The following is a 19,255-nucleotide window of genomic DNA, read 5'->3' as shown; positions in this document are numbered from 1 at the left end:
TAATTATTGTATGAACAAATATACATTCATTCATCTATTATCTTTATACAAATCCATTTATTGTGTTAATTTTAGAGGCTCTATAATATCCATATTTTACATAAGCCAAGTTTATAACCACTGCAGAATGCCCACGCAGCCCGAGCCTCAACCTTCCAAACTCACCTAGGGCCACGCTCGGTACCAGCACACTACAGCACTAAGGGAGGACACACTCTGAGCAGGGTTTACCCTGGGCAGGAAAGGATACAGAGAGCATATTTTGGGGACCGCACTGCTCTTTCCTAGATTCCATGGGAGCCATCCTCCCAGACTTGCTATTGTATGTAATGTATTTGTGTACGTATTTGTAAATGTGGTAGAAGCCTGGGCTGCAGCTGCCAGTCAAGTCTGCCCTCCCTGTCCACATCTTTCTCACTGTAACCGAGGAAGCTGGCACCCCTTCTGCCTTCCAATCTTCCACATGGCCCAAGGCAGTTGGGGATTTGGGGCCAGGTGTCAAGCAGAATCACAATTTATCTCAGGCCCTGGTAAAACAATATTTGAGTTTTTTTCCTTTGTAAATACTTTATAGTTGTCTTTGTCCTTTTGTTATTTGCCATGGTCCCTCTTCCACCAAATCTTGATCTGGGAGTAGTGGAGATGATCACCTGCCCCACAGGACTCTGTCTGGGCTCATGATGGTCTTCACAGAGCCAGGGCTTCTGCATCGGGTCTCATCCCTAGAGACTGCCATCCTTTAGCCAACCATGTAAAACATAATCTAAACTAGGCCTCAGAAACAATAAGCCAGTCAGATCCCCTTTAAAAACCAAAGATCTGCCTCCATGTCTGGGCAAGCCCATCTCCAGTCACAGGGTCCTCTAGTCCAGTTGTCCTGAACTGGGTAGACAACTATTTCAGAACTTTTCTCTTGCCCAAACTACCTAATAAAAGTTCTGAAAGGAAAAAAAAATTTCGTAAAAATTATACGCAGCTGCTGAACTATACATTCTGCTTATAATATAGCAGTTCTAGAGACCTAAATAAACTCTTTGGATCACTTTTCAGTGCGCTGAGATTAAAATTATTGTGCCCAGCTTCATGAGTTAACACATCCTTCCAAAGATAGCATACATATCTGCTCTAATGTAATATGTACACACTCTAAAAACCTTGCCATGTGAAAAATCTTATGCCAAAATAATAATTTGATTTATAGTAAATTTCATTGGGGTAAACTACTCAGAGGCTATACAACTTGGCATATCAGATGATCAACAAAAGGATACTTCCTAAAATATAAAAAAGAATATTATTAAATCTTTAATTCATGCTTGATTACATATATGTGCATGTATATATATTCACCTTACATTTAACAGTTCAAGATAAATTGATTTATTTCCCTTGACATAAAGTGATATCCAAGAACGTGGCCTTGGGGTGACCTCGGGACAGGGGCTGGAGGGCTGGATAGATGGGGTATCATGCAGACAAGCTTTCGAATCCATCAGTTCTCTCAGTAAGGTGCTTGATGGAAACTGAGAGTCTGATCACCATAGCCCGCGCTTCCTGAGAAGGCCCGGTGTCACCGTAGACTCCGTTAGATGTTGAGACTGGATAGGGGAAGGGCCTGGAAATTGAAGGTGGGTGCTAATATGTTTCATTCTTCAATGAAAGTTTGCCTTCACAAATGTGAAGGTAAGTGGTCGCACCGGCACCTCTGTCAGAAAACAAGGCTAGACCCACTGTTGGCTCAAGGATAAAATAATAAGAATAATGACATGAAAAATTACTCAAAGAAAAAGGAACTCTGCTAAGGAAAGTTATTGAAAAATTAGTTATTTCTCCCTCAGACAAAATAAGACAAGAAATGGGATGATTTGTCTCTTATGTAATAAAAGGATGCGTGCCACCCGTATACACCCCTGATGCACACACGGAATTCTAAAAGATGATGCAGTCATTAAGACCTTCTACAAAGAGCATTAAACAGTGATGTCTGTTGTGTTTTATAACAGCATTTACAGTCTGTCATAAGTGCTAGTGATTATAGGGCCATCTCTATAAGTACGCATGTGACTAAAACTATAAAAAGCAATTTAAGCTATATTTGATTATAATTTATGTTTTATGTTTTGAGTGAACCAAAGTATCTACTTTTAATTTTGTTGCTAATTCATTCCCTTTTTTTCCTTGTGTCCATACTATTTTATAATTTTTTTTTATGTAGTTGGTACAGGCTCTCACTATGCAGTTCATACTCATAGTGATCCTCCCATTTTCAGCCTCCCCAGCACTGGGATTACAGGCATGCACCACCACGTCCAGTCTCGGTGGCTGGCTCAGCACACCCGGGGGCAGGGCCAGCACAGCATGTGGTACCAAGTATACCATTTGAATAATCAGAAAATACAATGAAGTTATTCTAATCTTAGAATAAAAAATGCTTTCTAGTAATGTTTTCATTTAATGTCCACATCAAAACAAATTTGCTCACCATCAATTAAGAGAGCTTCTCTTCTTCATGGTTGTCAATTGGGGAAACCCTCCCTCTGGAATATCATTGACCTCTGCCAAGCCCCTTGGGTTTGTGCTTTGACCTCAGATGTGTTGAGTATCTACCACACACCCTTTATGTCAGATACTTGAGATTGCTGGTTTGAGTGTGAGGGGCAGGCTTTAGGATTTGGCATAGAGGAGGCCTGTGTGAGGATCAGGAAATAATATTCAGTCACTGAAAAGAAAATCCAAACAGCAGTTCAAATACTGACTTTCAGATCGGTGGTCTCAGAAAAGGGGAAAGTTGAGAGACCCCACTTGAATCTGTAGTTTCTATTAAGTCTGAACCCTAGGGACACCTTCTAGCAAATACCCTATTTTTTTGCAGTGTAGAACAATTCATATTATAGATACCCTTCTACTGACCTGTCTATTTGAACCCTGCAGGCCCTTGACAACTAATGAATAAAATAATATTGTGTGCTCTTGGGGCTATCACAGACCCTTTTGTGTCTATAAAAGCTCTCATTTTTTTCAACATATGGGAGAGGGTGCAACACGGCAAGAGGCTGTGGAGAATAACTGAGATAGCAAGGGCTGAACCCCAGGGGCACTAATGACATTGTATCCACACAGCAAAGTGAGAGTGTTCTATAATGATGTCATTAGACTCTGGAAAAAGTGAGCTTGTTGCTGACTAGAATTTCTCTATTACATTCTCTTTAAAAGAGGAATAAACTCCAGGGTGTATAGCTGTGAGGGCATGGACATTGAGTATCTGAGCCTCCGGTCACTCTGCTGAGGCTGCTTGACCTCCTTGCATCCTGTTTAAGTCAACTTAGCTGCCCTTTGGAGGGAGACAAATGAATTTCCAGGATGACACAGGTCAGGTCACCGGGGGTCAAAACCTGATTATTCAGTCCCGCCGTCACCTTTGTTCTCCCTGACCATCTTTGAATGCTTATCCTTTGGGTCTTCGCCTCTGATTTGGTGTCCCTGAATGTTTACGCCTGTGAAAAAGTGTATGCAAGTCAAATCCTGACACCTGCGGCTGACTCCCACAGCACGATAGAATGTTTTCCAGGGAAGTAGATGTGCAACAGCGACCACCCCAAACATTTACTGGAAAAACAGAATTTTGAGATGAGAAAATAATTAGTTTTGAAAGGTGTTAAAAATGAGACGAAGGTACTGCTTGTTATAACTTCACCTTGAGCAAGCTTCATCATACTTGAATGTCTTACTTTCCCCTCCCATAAAATGGGGACAATGGTTCAACCCTACTCTTGGGATGGATTTTATGAAATAAATATGCAATATACTCAGTAGAAGTCTAGATGCTGTGGTGGCACTGATGCATGCAGGTGCAGGAGTAACTATACCTGGACCAACAGAAAGGTAGTTTTTCTACACTCAGAATTTAGATTGTATTTATGTACTACTGGTCACACTGTCCGTATTGAAGCTTTATAAATATTTCCCTCCCAAAACACTGTAGTCTTCATATTCTCAGTTCCAGTTTAAGCTTCAGCCCCAGACAACAGCAAATTTGCATTCCTCACATTTGCGTTCTCTATTTTACTCACCAGACAAATGCATAGAAGTAAATCTTCAACATTGAACACCCATTGTGTCCAACTGGTGTGCTGTCCAGTGAATGCCTGGGAAAAAAGGAAACACATCACTGCTGTCACACATAAGCTCTTTGAAAATATCAAGGAAGCCCCATGCCAATATGATATAATGAGATTTTTTTTAAAACAATGTTATAGTCTAATGAGATTGGCATGGTTTATTAATGGCCTGTGCCTCTTTTGAATTGGAAAGATAAGGCATCTTGTTTCCTGTTATTACTGTGATATGCAAAGACATTTGCATACTTGGTGGTATTTACATAAGCCCAAGAATATAGAATTGGACAGTAAATTTCGATATGAGCCTCATAAGAAGAGAGAAAGCAATCTATGCTCACACAACAGTGTTCCTGCTTCTCCATTAATAATCTTGGCTCTGTAGAACTCTGCACACTCACAGTGCATCTGTTCTCTGTGTGCTTGAGTGTTGAATGACTGTATTTGGGACCAAGTATGAGTGTTGAATGACTGTGACCAAGTGTCACCAGGACTTCCGTTGTTCAATCAAGGAATCCCTGGGGTCACGGGAAGACAGCTCACGTTTACACAATCTTAAACCATTTTATGGACTATATGGTTTAAGGATTTTATATAAGCCTCAGTCTTGCGCTCCTGAGGGGGTGGGAGGGTTAGAATTCCAACCCTCCTACTAAGAATTTTGTGGCTTTATTTCAGGAGCTGTATGTTTGCCTCAATTAAACGTGAACGAGAATAATGCTTAGCTCTAAGGAAACAAGAGTGATGTGGCCTATGCCTACTATGCAGTAAACAGTGTATTTTTAATAGTTCCCAAAGACTGTTGTGCCCAAATAATGGCATTGTAATCAGTGCTACTTCCTTTTACCTTGCTCCACGACTCCATGCTTGCGCTATGCTTCGGTCAACTGGGTGGCCAAGAATGCCAGAGACTGGACTGACTCTTCAAACCTCAGAAGCATCTGCTGGACTATCACTCCTGCTGATGACTTGTAGTCCATGCGCAGAGCCAGATTCTGGGAAATAGCATCTAACCCCCACCACATCATTCTAACGCCCCATTGTGTGTGTTTGCACAGCACATTCATGTGACAGGAGGTCAGTTTTTCTGTAATGTGGATGTTAGGATGTTGCCATTTTAGAGGCAGGTCAGTTCCGCTAATTTTTGTTTATGTGTATTTTTCCAGTCATGCCATCTTTGTTTCACAGTACAATCCTTTTTAAAAATCCACTTTCTTTGAAAGTACGCATCCCTCTGTCCTTCGGTAGCTCCCTGCTTTCCTCTTGCTCTTTGCCCAATGCTAAAGAAATGCCCCGTAAATCAGCCTTCAGAAAAAAGAAGTGTAAGAAGTGGCTCCTGGTTTATTCAGGAATATGCAGTGGTGTTAATTATTGAAACTGTCCTACCAATTTGATTTGGAAAAGAAAAAAAAGAATATGCAGTGTACCTGAAAAAGGAAAAAAAAAAAACCTTATTATACTTTATCTTTATACTTATTTCTAATATCCCATCCTGTGAGTATCTTGACAGAACAATAAGTGGACGTGAGAAGGCATACAAAGCACTATGGCAGGCATAAAACTGCTCTGTCACTCAGGATGTACACATTTTTGTCTGCTCAGAAGAGTAATCTTGGTAGAAAGATATCAGTCAAAGAAGTCTTCCTGGAAAAGTGGCAAATAATTCCATTTTGGCCACTTAAAAGGGAGCTTTAAGGTGACAGAATTTTGTTTGTGTTGTTTTGTTGCAAAACTGCTAAGTGCATTTTCCTAATTGCAGTTTTATCCTTTGTTGGTAACTCATAAATAATGCATCCTTAACTCCATATCCTTTGCTTCATGGAATTAAACCTGCATATTCCCTGCTCTTAAAGGCGCTTGAAAAAAGTTGGTATTTCTGGGCCTTCTTTTTTTGTGAATCTAATCCTTTTTGTCATGAAGAAAAAGTCAGACTAATTAAACCATGTGACAACAGAGCACCTGAAAACGACCTCCTAGAATCAGCTGATGTCTGCAGGTAATTCTCTCAACTAAATGTATGCGTGTTGTACAATAAGGGCATGTGGCGGTCAGCGACCTTTCCCTCCGTGCTCCGCTCTTCCACCTGCCTTTCAGCATGTGGAGGACAAAGGAATGTCATCGTGTCTCCTGAGGGCCTAAACCTTTCCTAAGCCAGGTTTCCAGCTACATCCAGGGAATAATGTAATCTGAAAAGATTCTCAATATATTTTAATTGTTCTTATCGATGAGCAAAATGTTACCAAACAATTCTATAAGGCAAGTAATTCTGTTTCCTTTGACTAGATTATTAAACATATCACCTGATAAACCACACTCTATGTTATACACTACGTTATACCGCACACAGAATATTCTTCCTAAGAGCTGCAAGAAAGTATTTGTATGATTTAGTGTCTGAGTGCATGGTTTCTTAATTTTTCAAGACATTATTGCTGACATGAGTGACAGTATATTTTTGTCTGTTTGATTGCTAAATGAGTCAAAGCTAAACTTTCATTCTCCTTCACCAAAATCTGTAGTTATTGATAGCGCATATTTTGTGTATTAACCCAATCCATTTTTGCTTCATTTTTATAATCCCTATTTATAACACGTAAAGTGCTATGTTCTTAAAATTTTGTTTCTAATATAAAGATTCATAGGAAGCGCCAAATGTTTTGAAAAATCAAATATTCCAAACTATGATTTAAACATAATAGTAACTGGATAAAACACCATAAATCTATTTATTGATACTTGTAGAAATTTTAAGGTAAATTTGAATCAAATATGGTTATTAATTATTAATCACTCCTCAAATTTAAAACATTAAGGCAACAACACTCATTATAATATACCTGTGAAAAGATTTTAAATCATCAATAGGCAATTGGTTAACTGAATGGATATTCTGCTTCCATTAAATATAGCTACTAAAATCATGATATAGAAAAACATTAACAGTATGAATAAATATGGCACATTATGAATTTTAAAATGACAAGTCACAAAAGAATGTATATAAGATGGGGGGGGCTTTATTTTTTTGGTACCAGGAATTTAACTCAGGACTGTTGTGCTTGCCAGGCAGGCATATAGAACTGTGTTTGTTATACATAAAAATAGGTTTTATGAACAAAAATATTAACAGTCTCAGGAATAAAATTATGGCCAACTTCAGACAATGATATTATAAATAATTTTTCTCTTTTAGCGCTTTTATTATGTATTTTCTAGATGCTCTAAAATCAACATGTGTTCTCTTTCTTACCAAGGATAGCTAAATGTCTTAAAAAGCCAGAGATTAGTTACTTATTGTTATTGTATATGGCAGATCCCCCCTACCTCTCAAGCCATGAAAGAGTTCCTGCGTACTCATTGTGGGGACTAGTTTCCTTTGATGGCAGTAGGGCAGTACCCGGAGATTGGTAAAAATAGCTAATAAGGAAATTATACATGCACATTCTTTCTTTTCTGGCTTCTGTGTTCTCATAGCTGCCTGTGTTTCTCTTATGACACTCTACACCTTTAACTCCATCTATTTGCTTATTAATCTTTGGTTCCAGCACCAAATACCCAGTAGACTCCATTTCATTTGAAGGGAAAGATAAATGACACGTTCAGGCATTCGGTAAATGCTTGTGGAGTGAGTATGTGAGTAGAAGCAAGAAGCAAAGAAGGGAGAAACCCTTGCTGCCAATCAGACCAGAATAGCAGCAGACAAGATGCCCTCTCTCGTAGCCAATTTTCTTGGCTGACTTTGTCTGTATAATTGCTTCAAATCTGTATTTCCTTTACCTATCTAGCTTCAGCCTAAATGCTGAATATTGTATTTTCCCTCAAAGAATGTCAATAAAGATTTTATTTTTTTCAATTACTCTTGCAGAGAATGTTTCCCTTTAGGAAAACTAAAATTTAATAACTTTTCTTCAGTCAAGTTGACGATCTCTTTATTCTCGCCATGATGACTAGAGTCAATCAGCAGCCAGTTGGAAGCCAAGCTGAGCATAAAGTGATTAAAAGAAAACCAAAACACAAATGCACCCTCTTCAAAATCTAATCACATTAGGAAGCTCTAAGCATGAGTTATGAGGTAGCTGTGGCTGGCGGGGTTTTGATGAAGTACCTAGAATTTCATATCAGCTGCCACAGGACTTTCCGACTTCTCTCTAACTTTAAAATGTGATTTACCCTGTTATCATCTGTTTATACAGTCTTCAAAATCTACCCAGGAAAAAATAGTATTAATATTATGTTAAACTGCATTGCTGTAAGATTTTCATTTTTTTTTCGCATTCCTATGGTGAAATCTAAATGATAAAAATAAAGTAAGTAATTCATTAAATTTCAAAGCTCAGACTGTTAAAATAAGAGCATTTTCTCATTTCAGGAATCTGTGTGAATTTGCATGCTGTCACACATACCATGGGCATACTTCTTTGGAAAAGATGTACATTATTGTTATTCAGTTTAAATTAGGAGTAATTAGATTTATTTAAATGAAGGGTATATGGTCATGATTGATTTCAGTGCATTATATTCATAATTCAACCCTTAACCAGTTTTTGCTATGGCTGCTGCATGCAAATTTTTGTTTTAGAAAGGATAATTTAATAAGGAGGACTTAGAAACTAATTTCTTAAGCTGCTTTCTTAAAATGTGTTATTAGAAATTGATATCCTCTGACATTATAAGCCTTCTACATTTTTATTCCAGATCAATATTCTGCAGGAAGTGCTTGATGGTATCGATGAAGAATTTAAAGGGAAGTTTCTGTCCCACCCTACCTGTAGAAAAAAGAAAGCTGAATGCTTTTTGCATTGGTCACCTGGGGGGTAGGCTGGGAGCTTTCTCTAGAAAGAATGGCGCTTATGGCTTATGCTTCATCATGGTGGCAGCTCTTATTTTTAAAGGAAAGTACTTTTTATACCCACCTGGTCATATGTCACCACCAGTCCATCTCTGCTTTGCCTTTTTCTTTTCCTTCTCATTCTTTCTGGCACACGCTTTGGAGAGAATAACCTCCAGGCCAGAGTGACCTTGCCTTCCCCAGTCCTCCCTCAGGCATAGTAGATGGATTATTTTCGTTCTGCTCTGCCAACCAATGTTGAGCTTATTGTATGCTGAACACAGTTCTAGACACTGGAGATGATGATTAAAGAAAGGAGGGACCAATATGCTGCTTATAGGCTTTCTGATAAAAGAAGAACAAATTGAAGCATTTGGGGGAAATTATGAAATGCCTTAATTCTGAGTAGATTAAAAGAAGAAAAAAATTAGAAACTTTCTAAGAAAGATGGTACCAGGTAAAGAGGGCTTGTAACAATTTGGACAAATGACAGAGTGCAGGTTCATAAACACAGTTGTAAGCGAGAGGGAGGCCTAGAGGATGAGGAATGGTCACCTACTGGAAAGGCCTCCAAGTTACAGTCAGGGTGGCATCTTAAGGACAGAGATGAAACTTAACTTAAACAAGAGCTGACTTGAAGGGACGCACAGTTTGGGAAGCTTAGCTGACCCAAGGCATGGAAATCAGACGCCAGGCAGGACTTGGTCAATGACACAGGGAAGCTGTCGGCTGGCTAAGAAACGATGGCGCTCCCCAGTAGCATGGGAGCGTGGAAACACAAGCACATTTGTACCCTTTATTTGCAGATGTGACTCGAGACCCCTCATGGATACCTGAAACCATGAATAATACTGAACCAAAGCCCATATGTGCTCAGCTTTTCTAGTATACACCCATGACTAATTTAGAAAATAGTCACATTAAGACATTATTAATGACAATAATAAACTAGAATTAAAACCATCAAAAGAATGTACTGTAATAAAAGTAAATGTGATATATCTCTTTCTAATCATTTCCTTGTTCCATCAGCCCTTCCTTAAACAAAGAGCTTTGTCTTGAACATCAGAAACACCACACCATTACTCTTGAGGTGTGAGGCCAGTACTAAGTGAAATAGTTAACTATAAGGTGTTTTACAGGCATTTTTATAAATCTAAACTCTTGCCCATGGGCCAGGGAGATAGCTCAATAGAATAAGCGCTTGCCTAGTAAGCACAAGGGCCTGAGTTCAATCCCTGGTTCTGCCAATGAATGAATAAATAAATAAATAAACAAAATAAATAAAATAAACCTCGCTCGTGATTTAAAATGCTGTAAGTGCTGAGTGCATCTTAATAAATACTGTATTCTATACTGTAAAATACCTTTGTTTTATTTTCTATTGGTACATGTTTGCATTCATCCAGTTTACAATCATCTTGGGTGTGGTTGCATGTACATATTATAGCTTGTTCATTTAAAAGTTCCCCTTCCTTTTCCCTTCCCTGACCCTGCCTTTGAGTTTTCTCATCCCTTTTTTCATACTTGTCTATCTTAATTTTCTTAGATCATGGGATAGTATATGGTGTTTTTACATTAATGGAGATTATTAGGTTCCTGTAGGTGGCGGATTTTTATTCTTAATTCCCTCTCCCCTCTGCGTCACCCCTCACCCTTGTTACTTTGGACCACTTCTCTATAGCAAGGGATCTATCTCCTTGTCTCTTTCTACTTATCTTTTAGCATTTTCTTTATTTGTACTCTGCCAAATGAAAGAAACCATATGACATTTTTAAGCTTATGTGGCTGGTTTATTTCCCTCAACATTGTATTTTCCAAGTGCATCCATTTTCCAACCAAATGTGCCAAATCTGTTATTTTTTATAGCCAAGTGATATTCATATATGTATATATATACATATGAATATATATATATATATATATATATATATATTCTTCATCCAGTCATCTGTTGACCTGTGGATGGATATGCAGGCTGCTTCCAATACTCAGCTCTTCTGCATTGTGCATTGGTACTTCATTGCTATAGTTTGATGACTTAAGCTCTAGCAGGGGGAGAGCTGGGTCACATGGAATTTCTAATTTTAGTTCTTTCAGAAATCACCATACTGATTTCCATAATGGTGATACTATTTACATTCCCATCAGCAATGCAGAAGGCATCTTTCCCACTACAGGAATATCAGAATTATTAGTTGTTTGATTTCCTAATGCTCGCCATTCTTTCCAGAGGAAGATGGAATCTTAGGGCTGTTTTAATTTGCATTTCTCTAATGCAGAGATGTTGGACATTTTTTCATATGGCTGTTGCCCATTTCTTCCTCTAGGAAGTGTCTGTTCATTTCTTTTGCCCATTTCATGACTAGGTCTTTAATTTTAAGTGGTTTAATTTTTTGTGTTATTTGCATATTCTAAAAATTAGTTCTCTGTCTGAGAAGTAGTTAGCAAAATATTTTCCCATTCTGGAGATTGTTGCTTCACTCTACTGACTGATTCTTTTGCTGTACAGAAATTTTTTAGTCTGACATAATCCTATTTGTTGAATCTTGTTATTTCTTATGCAATTGAAGGACTGTTTAGAAAATCATTTTCTGTAACTCTGTTTCCAAGTGTTACCTATTCTATCTTCCAGAAGGTTCAATGTTTCTGTTTCAGTGTTTAGATCTTTGATCCATTTTGACTTTAGTAGGGTGAGAAAATAGGAACCAGGTTCATTCTTCTGCAACAGATAACAAGTTTTCCCAGCACCACTTGGTGAATAGGCTGTCTTGCCTCCAATGGATGGCCACTCTGTCAAAGATCAGATAGCTGAAAATCTCTACTGAAGCTTCTGTATCCTCAAGTCTTTCACAGACAGACATGTCTGGTTCTGTTCCAGTACTATGTCATCTTGGTCACTATTACCTTGTAGTGTAGCATAAAGTCAGATATTGCTATGCCTCCTGCCTGCTTTGCATTTTTACTTACCCCCCCCCATGTATACAATATATATATATTTGTTTTTCCCTTCCTTTCTTCCCTCTCTTCCTTCCTACCCTCTTTCCTTCCTTCCTTTTCTTTTCCCTCATCTCAGTTGTTTTTTTCCCTTTGAATACTTCCTTTCCCTTTCACAGTATCTATTGTAACTTTCAGATTTTATTTACTCTTTCAGGTTCCTACATTAGGGAACAATACAATGTTTACACATTTGGGTCTGATTTATTTCATTTATGAGTAGGTTCTCTGCTTGCATCCATTAAACCTGCCCAAAATTACTTTTGCTATTCTGGGTCTCTCTTGATTCCATAAGAATTTTAGGATTTTTATCTCTAGATCTGCAAAGTATGGTTTTGGTATTTTAATTAGGACTGCACTGACTCTGTGTAACAGTTTTGGAAATATGGCCCTTTTGACAATATTGGTTCTGCCATATCCAGGACTGGGGAACATCTTTACATTTTCTGATATCCTCCTCAATCTTCTCCTTCGCAGTACTATACTTTTCTTTGTATAAATCTTCCACTTCCTTGGTTCAGTTAATCCCTAGATATTTCATTTTTCTTCAAGCTACTGTAATTGGTTTTGTTATTACAATTTCTTTCTCATTTGATTCATTGTTCATATCACAAATGGTAATGATTTTTATGTGTTAATCTTGTGTCTTGCTTTGTTGAAGTTAGTTATTACTTCTAAGAGCTTTTGATGGAATTCTTTGGTTCTTCTATGTAGAGTATCATGTTATCTGAAAGTAAAAATAATTTGAGATTTTTCCCAGATGTATCCATTTTATTTCTTTCTCTTACCTAATTACTCTGGCTAACATTTCAAGTATGTTGAATAGAAGAGGTGATAGTGGACATCCTTGTCTTGCTCCTGATTTTAGGGGGAATGCTTTGGGATTTTCCCCATTTAATATCATTCTGGCTATTGGTTTGTCATAAAGAACTATCTTAGTTACATTTCTCATTGCTGAGCCAAAATTCCTAACACTGAAGGTTAAAGGAGGAAAGGTTTTTTGTTTTTGTTTTTGTTTTTGTTTTTTTGTGGTACCAGGGATTGAACTCAGCGACCTTACACTTGCCAGGCAGGTGCTTATTCTACTGAGCTACCTCCTTGGCCCAGGAGGAAAGGTTTATTTAGCTCACATTTTTTTTAGAAGTCTTTGGATGATGTTAGTGTAGTGTATTCACAACCTGAGAAAAGTTTCATTGAAATTATAAGACAGTCAAAGTTGTAGTTGGAGTTACCATATAATGTTTTCAAATTTTCTGGTTTTACATTTTAAAATAATGAAGTCAAACTTCAGAAAGGAGTTGTTGCCATATATCTATTTTTTTTTAAGTTGTTTGATAGCTCTCCTAATTCCTGGGTTTCAAATACAGTTCCAGTAGCATCATTTCAATTATGCCAGAACTTTGCTAGTATTTATACAAATGCAAACATTCATACAGACAGTATTTTTTTCTTCACTTTTTAAAGAAATGGTGGTTATGTACCATGCATAGTAGGACAATTTCGTTTTTTTTAAAAATGTATTTTAGGGGATGTGGAGATAGCTTAGTAGAATAAGCACTTGCTTGGCAAGTGAAAGGTCCTGAGTTCAATCCCCAGTTCTGCCAAAATAAATAAATGAATAAATATTAAAATAAATAAATATTAAAATTAAAAAATAAAAAATGCATTTTAGTACAGGGTCTACAGATTCTCACTACACGGATCAGACTCATAATGATCCTCCTGTTTTCACCCTCCCAAGCACTGGGGTTACAGACACATACCACCACACCCAGTATCATTTGCCATCTCCACGTGCCCTGGGTTATGGGGCTGGCATGGCACTCCAGGGATTGAACCCTGGTCACTTCACCTGCCTAAGCAGGCCCTTTTTAGTCTCCTGAGCTATCTGGCCAGCCGACCATTTCCTTTTTTAATAGCATATCATGAACACTTTTCCATTTAGAACATCTATCATAACTCATTTAACACCGGAACCTTGCCCTAGGTGAGAATTACAATGAACTCCAATAGGTACTTAGGTTATATTTTTAATTAATATCATAATCTATGCAGAAATGGCGATTTTTGTAGATATACTTAATGTCTATAAGTCAGATACTTAGAGTTATTCTTTCTGAAGCAAAACAAATACATACCAAAAATTTGTATAGGCACATATATCCATGTTCTATTTATGTTTATATACATATGCCTATGTTGTAATTATGAATATATGTTAACGTATGCATACATGTATATGTATAATGAATGCAAATATACACTTATATGGCCATATTCCATCTCCAAAGGAATTATAATTTATTCTCCCACCAGGCTGTAGATTACTTAGTTCTCATTTTTCTGCTTTGTTGTGTCCTGGCAGTGCTGTAGACATTACTTCTAAACTGCATATTCAATCTTCAGTCGTGTCCATGGTGCTTGTCAGCCCTCCTCTTTGAGAATGTGTGTTCTGAGCAAGAGACACACAAAGACAGAACACTTTTTCATAGGACCTGGCCTTCACTGATACACTGCTTGCATTTTTCCATGATTCATAATTTTCAACCATTTGGAAAAGCAGTTCTTGTTGGATGCTGGCAAATGTTTTCCTCTGAGGGTGTTTCTCTTCCTTCATAATGTTGATATTTCTCATGTAGAGTGAGTTTTCTATTAAATACTCATATTTATTAACATAGATCTTTGATTGATTGCTACAAAAAGTGACACAGATGTCGATTGTGTCTATACAGTTCTTTCATTAGGAGACCTCTCCCCGGAGTGGGAGTGCTAGCTCCAGTGCTTGGCAACTGAGCAATGAAAGATGCCTACAGGCCTAAAGAGAGCAAATATGCAGAGCTATCAAGAGAGCAGCGAACCCTGCATCGAACCACAAGACTTACAATATTAGACAGTTAATAAAATGTGATCAGTCTTTGTTCATAACTTTCACTAGAAAGAATGTCTCTCATGTTTTACTTTGTTGTTCTATGAGTAGGGAGACAAATAACAAAAGCAAAGGAAATGATGTATTTTCTCCCTTACTCATAACTTTCCAATTCCCTATACTAAGAGATTTTTAAAAAATATATAATCATGTATTGCTTCACAAGATAAATTCTGAGAAATGCATCATTCAGTGTTTCCACCATTGTCTGGACACCAAAGAGTGTACATGTGCTTAGTATAGACAGTCTGGGTCAGTCGCTCAGCTGGCCTTTTGATACAGTCAAAAAGCACTGTAAGCTTGGAAGTGAAGCTGCTGCTTGTGTCCCACGATTTTACCATTTGGCAGTAAACCTCTGTGTTTGTAAATAGAAAGAGTACATTCCAAAATAATCTTAAAAGTATAATGTTGTAGATACAAAAAGTGGAAACAGTCTTCTAGTGTCATAAACAATTACATACTGTAAGCAGTTCTATTGCTATACTTTTATAGGACTGGCAGCATTCACCAACATTACCACTGACACACAAGGAATATATTGAACTCTGTTATAATAATGGCTCCACCATTATCAGCTGATAGGAATTTTCCAGGCCTGTTGTAATCTATGGTACCACTTTTTTCCATGTAATTCATTATTAGCCAAATATCATGAGATATATGGCTATAAGTATCAAAATCTTACTGCCTTTAAAACACATGGCATTTTTAAATATGTCTAAATAATCTGTTACCATAGGCTTCTGCACTAATGGGTAATAATAACAGCAACCATACTTATTTCTTTCATAACTGGTACAATACATGTTACTCATATGTGTTCACTCAGTTGTGCCATCATTTCCTGCCTCCTGCGGGGGCACTGTGCTAGGCAGGACCATGTCTCTCTTTGTCATTGTGCTGAGACATAGAAATCAGAAAAACGGATACGGTTCCAGCTGATGTTGTCCTAGCAGTTCAAAGAAAGATCATTCCCATGATGTCATCCCACTTCCTGATGGTACAAATGTCACTAAACTTAGGAGATGACTCCTGCTTGCTCAAAAAGAGAGTGAAGACCAGTATGTTTATCTTTGAAAACTAGAGTGTGTTCTTGTTTGTTATTTAACCATCTGGTAGAATGCAATAGAATCCCAAAAGCTGCTGATAATTGAGTTTAGGTGAGAAAATGAACGTAGCCAGCATTAGAAATAACATTGTCGCTTTCTCCATGCCCCAAATAGCATGGTTTCCTGAGATAGGGAAAACCATATTTGTCAGACATGAAATTTATGTTCCTATGAAAGGAGCACCTGACATTATAATGAAACTCACAAAACCATGTAAAGAGGTTTGGAAGAAAACAAAATGTTCCAAAGTGTAGAAATAATTGATGGAATCATAATAATGCTAATTTTAATAACAATCATCCTAGGAATGGCCTGCCAGCTCCACTTTCTAACACATTGTACTCTTATTTATGATCATTCTAATGTAATTGGAAGTATTTTTCAATTAAAAATGCATGTAGTACTTGTATAAAAGAAATGTTTCTTGGGTGGCTGGCTGGTGATTGTGTGCCTGTGGCTCCCCAAGCTTTTGCAAAGGACAAATTACCTACTCCACGTGAAGGTGGCAGGAGGACCAAACCAAGGCACACTCCTGCAGCTGGCAAAGGACCACCACGACCATCTCTTCTTCTCCAGTCATAATTTGGTAAAAGGATCCTGACTAACACTCAGATTTATTTTGATGAGGACAAACATAAATTGCACACCCAGGCATCTCTGATGAAGTCTTTAACACCCACTGAACGCTTCTGCGAGAGACAGATGGTCCCGGCCTTGGCCACCTGTCCCAGTTGGTGGATGCTCTTTCTAAATGATGCTGCCTGGCTCACGGTTCTCCTGTGGGTGAGCACAGGGGTGGCCTTTGCCTCACATTGAGAGAGAGCAGGAAGCTCTTGCATTCTGGAGACCCAAATCATTCCCTGTGCCGTGGCTCTTGTGTGTATCAGCCTCCCGAGGTGGAAGGTGCACAGGACATTCTACCCAGGGGATGGATGAGTAAGTGTGCTGCGAGACAGAATCAAGCAGCCAAGCGAGAAATGTTCTTCCCTTCATCCCAGAGCTTGCGTAGTACGCAAGGAAGGATTTCTGAGTTCAAAAAACTTGTCTTTTGTTCCACATTTGCTAGACAGGAAACAAGAGAAGTCATTTACAGGATTTTTGTTTTGAGGGTAAACTATTCAATTTTATTTCCAAAAAAAATTGCATTATTTTCTTCCATTCTAAGAAGTCCTCTTCTCTTTACAATAGTACCATCGTAGTAATTGTCTTACTGAGAGTAATGGTCTTTACTGAGGACCTGCTCTACATACATTTTCTTGGGTAACCTATGAAAGTTCTACTAATTATAATTCTAGTTCTTTTAGTAATGTTATGTTACAGGTGAGAGGAATTATGACATATAGAGCCAAAGCCATTAGCCCAGGTACACAGGATTGTTATTGGAAGGAGTGAACTGCAGCCCATCTGTAAGATATTAATGGATCTGGAGCAGTAGCCCTCAGGTGGTTCTCAATGCTGTCTTGGTGACTCCTGTGATGGTAGAGTCACAATTTAGAAATAGATTCCAAGGATATCTCATGCAATTGTTAGTCTTCAATGGTGAATCCATCCCTCTCATTACTGTCAAACTCTGCAGCTTAGGAACCAACTTGAGAACAATGTAATGTTTGTCCCACTGAATATTAAATATAAAAAAGGACTCAATTGTAGAGTAGAAGGGAAAAAATGAAGCCATCTGTACAAATGAAAGCCTGGCTCTTCCTTTTATCTCCATGGACTCCGCGGTTGCTACCTGCCAGCCTCCTGCGCCAAAGAAAACGCTTTCCCCTCTCTTCGTGCTCCAAACCTATGAAACTCTGGGTCTCTGCATTCCGTCTTGAATCAGTTAATCAAGAAGTTGAACTATATTCTTTTAACTTTCATCTTCCTCCTCTTTTCCTCTCCAATTAATTGTGCTCTTTCCTTGGAAATCCCTGAGGTGATCTCTCAGATGCTGCTGAGATAAATGTATTTACAGTGTCTCAGTGGTTGGTACTGCTGGTTCATTGTAGGATCGGTAATTCTTTTCCAGAGAACTTTCACTCCTGTCTCACATCTATTAGGCTTCTTTTTCTAACCTGTGCTTGCAGGAGTGGTGTGAAACCATAAATACCTTCTTAGGTCAAAAATCTTCTGAGTGTTTTATTTTAAACATCAAGAGAAAGGTGTAGTGGAGACGATTCATGAGAGATAGGTAGTTTAGTGTGCTTGTTAGACTGTGACCATATCCCTCATGCTGAAGAATTTACAAACAAGAGAAATTTTATTTCTCAGAGTCCTGTAGAGTGACTCTGAGAGTTTCATGTGTTTGGAGCACGTAGAGAGGGGAAAGCGTTTTCTTTGGCGCAGGAGGCGGGCAGGTAGCAACCGCGGAGTCCATGGAGATAAAAGAGAGCCAGGCTTTCATTTGTACGGATGGCTTCATTTTCTCCCTTCCACTCTACAGTAAGATTCGGGAAGGTTCTGGGGTCCAATGAAGGGTAGGGCCATTCTGCTTCCAAGACAGTTCCTTGGTTCTACACCCTCAAGTGGGGACAAGTGCTGTTCCCTCCCCTGGAAGAAGAACAGAAGGGCAAACTGAGCTCCAGGGCTTACTTAAGACTTCACACAAGGTGACTGCTCTCGTTCATGAGCGGGAAGCCCTCCTGGCCTATTCCTCTGCCCAGAGTCACACTTTTAATACTATCTTCTTGGGAATAAAGTCCCAACGTGAATTTTGGAAGGAAACATACATTGAACGGTATCATACACTTGCGATATGCCTAATGTAATACACACTAGCTTGTGATAGGTAATAAAAAATAACTCTGCTTCTGTTGGCAGTCACAGAGCACATGTGTCCTTAGCGGGGGGTTACAGGTATAGAAAGGACCCTAGAGGAGAGGGCCCATGTGGGCGCCAGCACACCGAAGCAGGTAATTATCAGTCAGTGAGCCCGCATAACCTGAGTTCAAATCCTGCCCTGTGACCAAGAGTGTGTTACCTTCAGCAAGTCAGTTGCCATCTTTTGGCTGTAATTTCTTTTCCTGTGACATAGAAATACTAAAAGTATTTTTCTCATAAGATTGATAATGATTAAACATAGTAATGGCATTAAATAAAGCACTTAGGATAGTACAAGCTCAACGGATTAAAGCTCCTGCAAGCAGGCGCAGGGACCAGGAGTTCGATCCCTGGGCCTGCCCTGCCAGCCCCACCCCCGGGGCATGCTGAGATGGCCAATGAGGCTGGGCATGGTGGCGCACACCTGTAATCCCAGCTCTTGGAGGGCTATAAACAGACAGACCACTATGAGTCTGAT

The 19,255-nt window shown here is 38.6% G+C and overlaps 1 protein-coding gene across 6 annotated transcripts in view; it reads left to right on the top strand.

Annotated features, from left to right (window-relative positions):
* The window catches only part of Tenm2 (teneurin transmembrane protein 2), a 935,290-nt gene that overhangs the window by 366,142 nt on the left and 549,893 nt on the right, over window positions 1-19,255 (top strand). The gene's annotated exons all lie outside the window — the stretch shown is intronic.

This window comes from Octodon degus, unplaced genomic scaffold (genome assembly GCF_000260255.1).
Source record: "Octodon degus isolate 3935 unplaced genomic scaffold, OctDeg1.0 scaffold00085, whole genome shotgun sequence".
In the NCBI taxonomy this organism is placed as follows: Eukaryota; Metazoa; Chordata; class Mammalia; order Rodentia; family Octodontidae; genus Octodon; species Octodon degus.
This window is presented reverse-complemented; position numbering and strand designations above follow the sequence as displayed.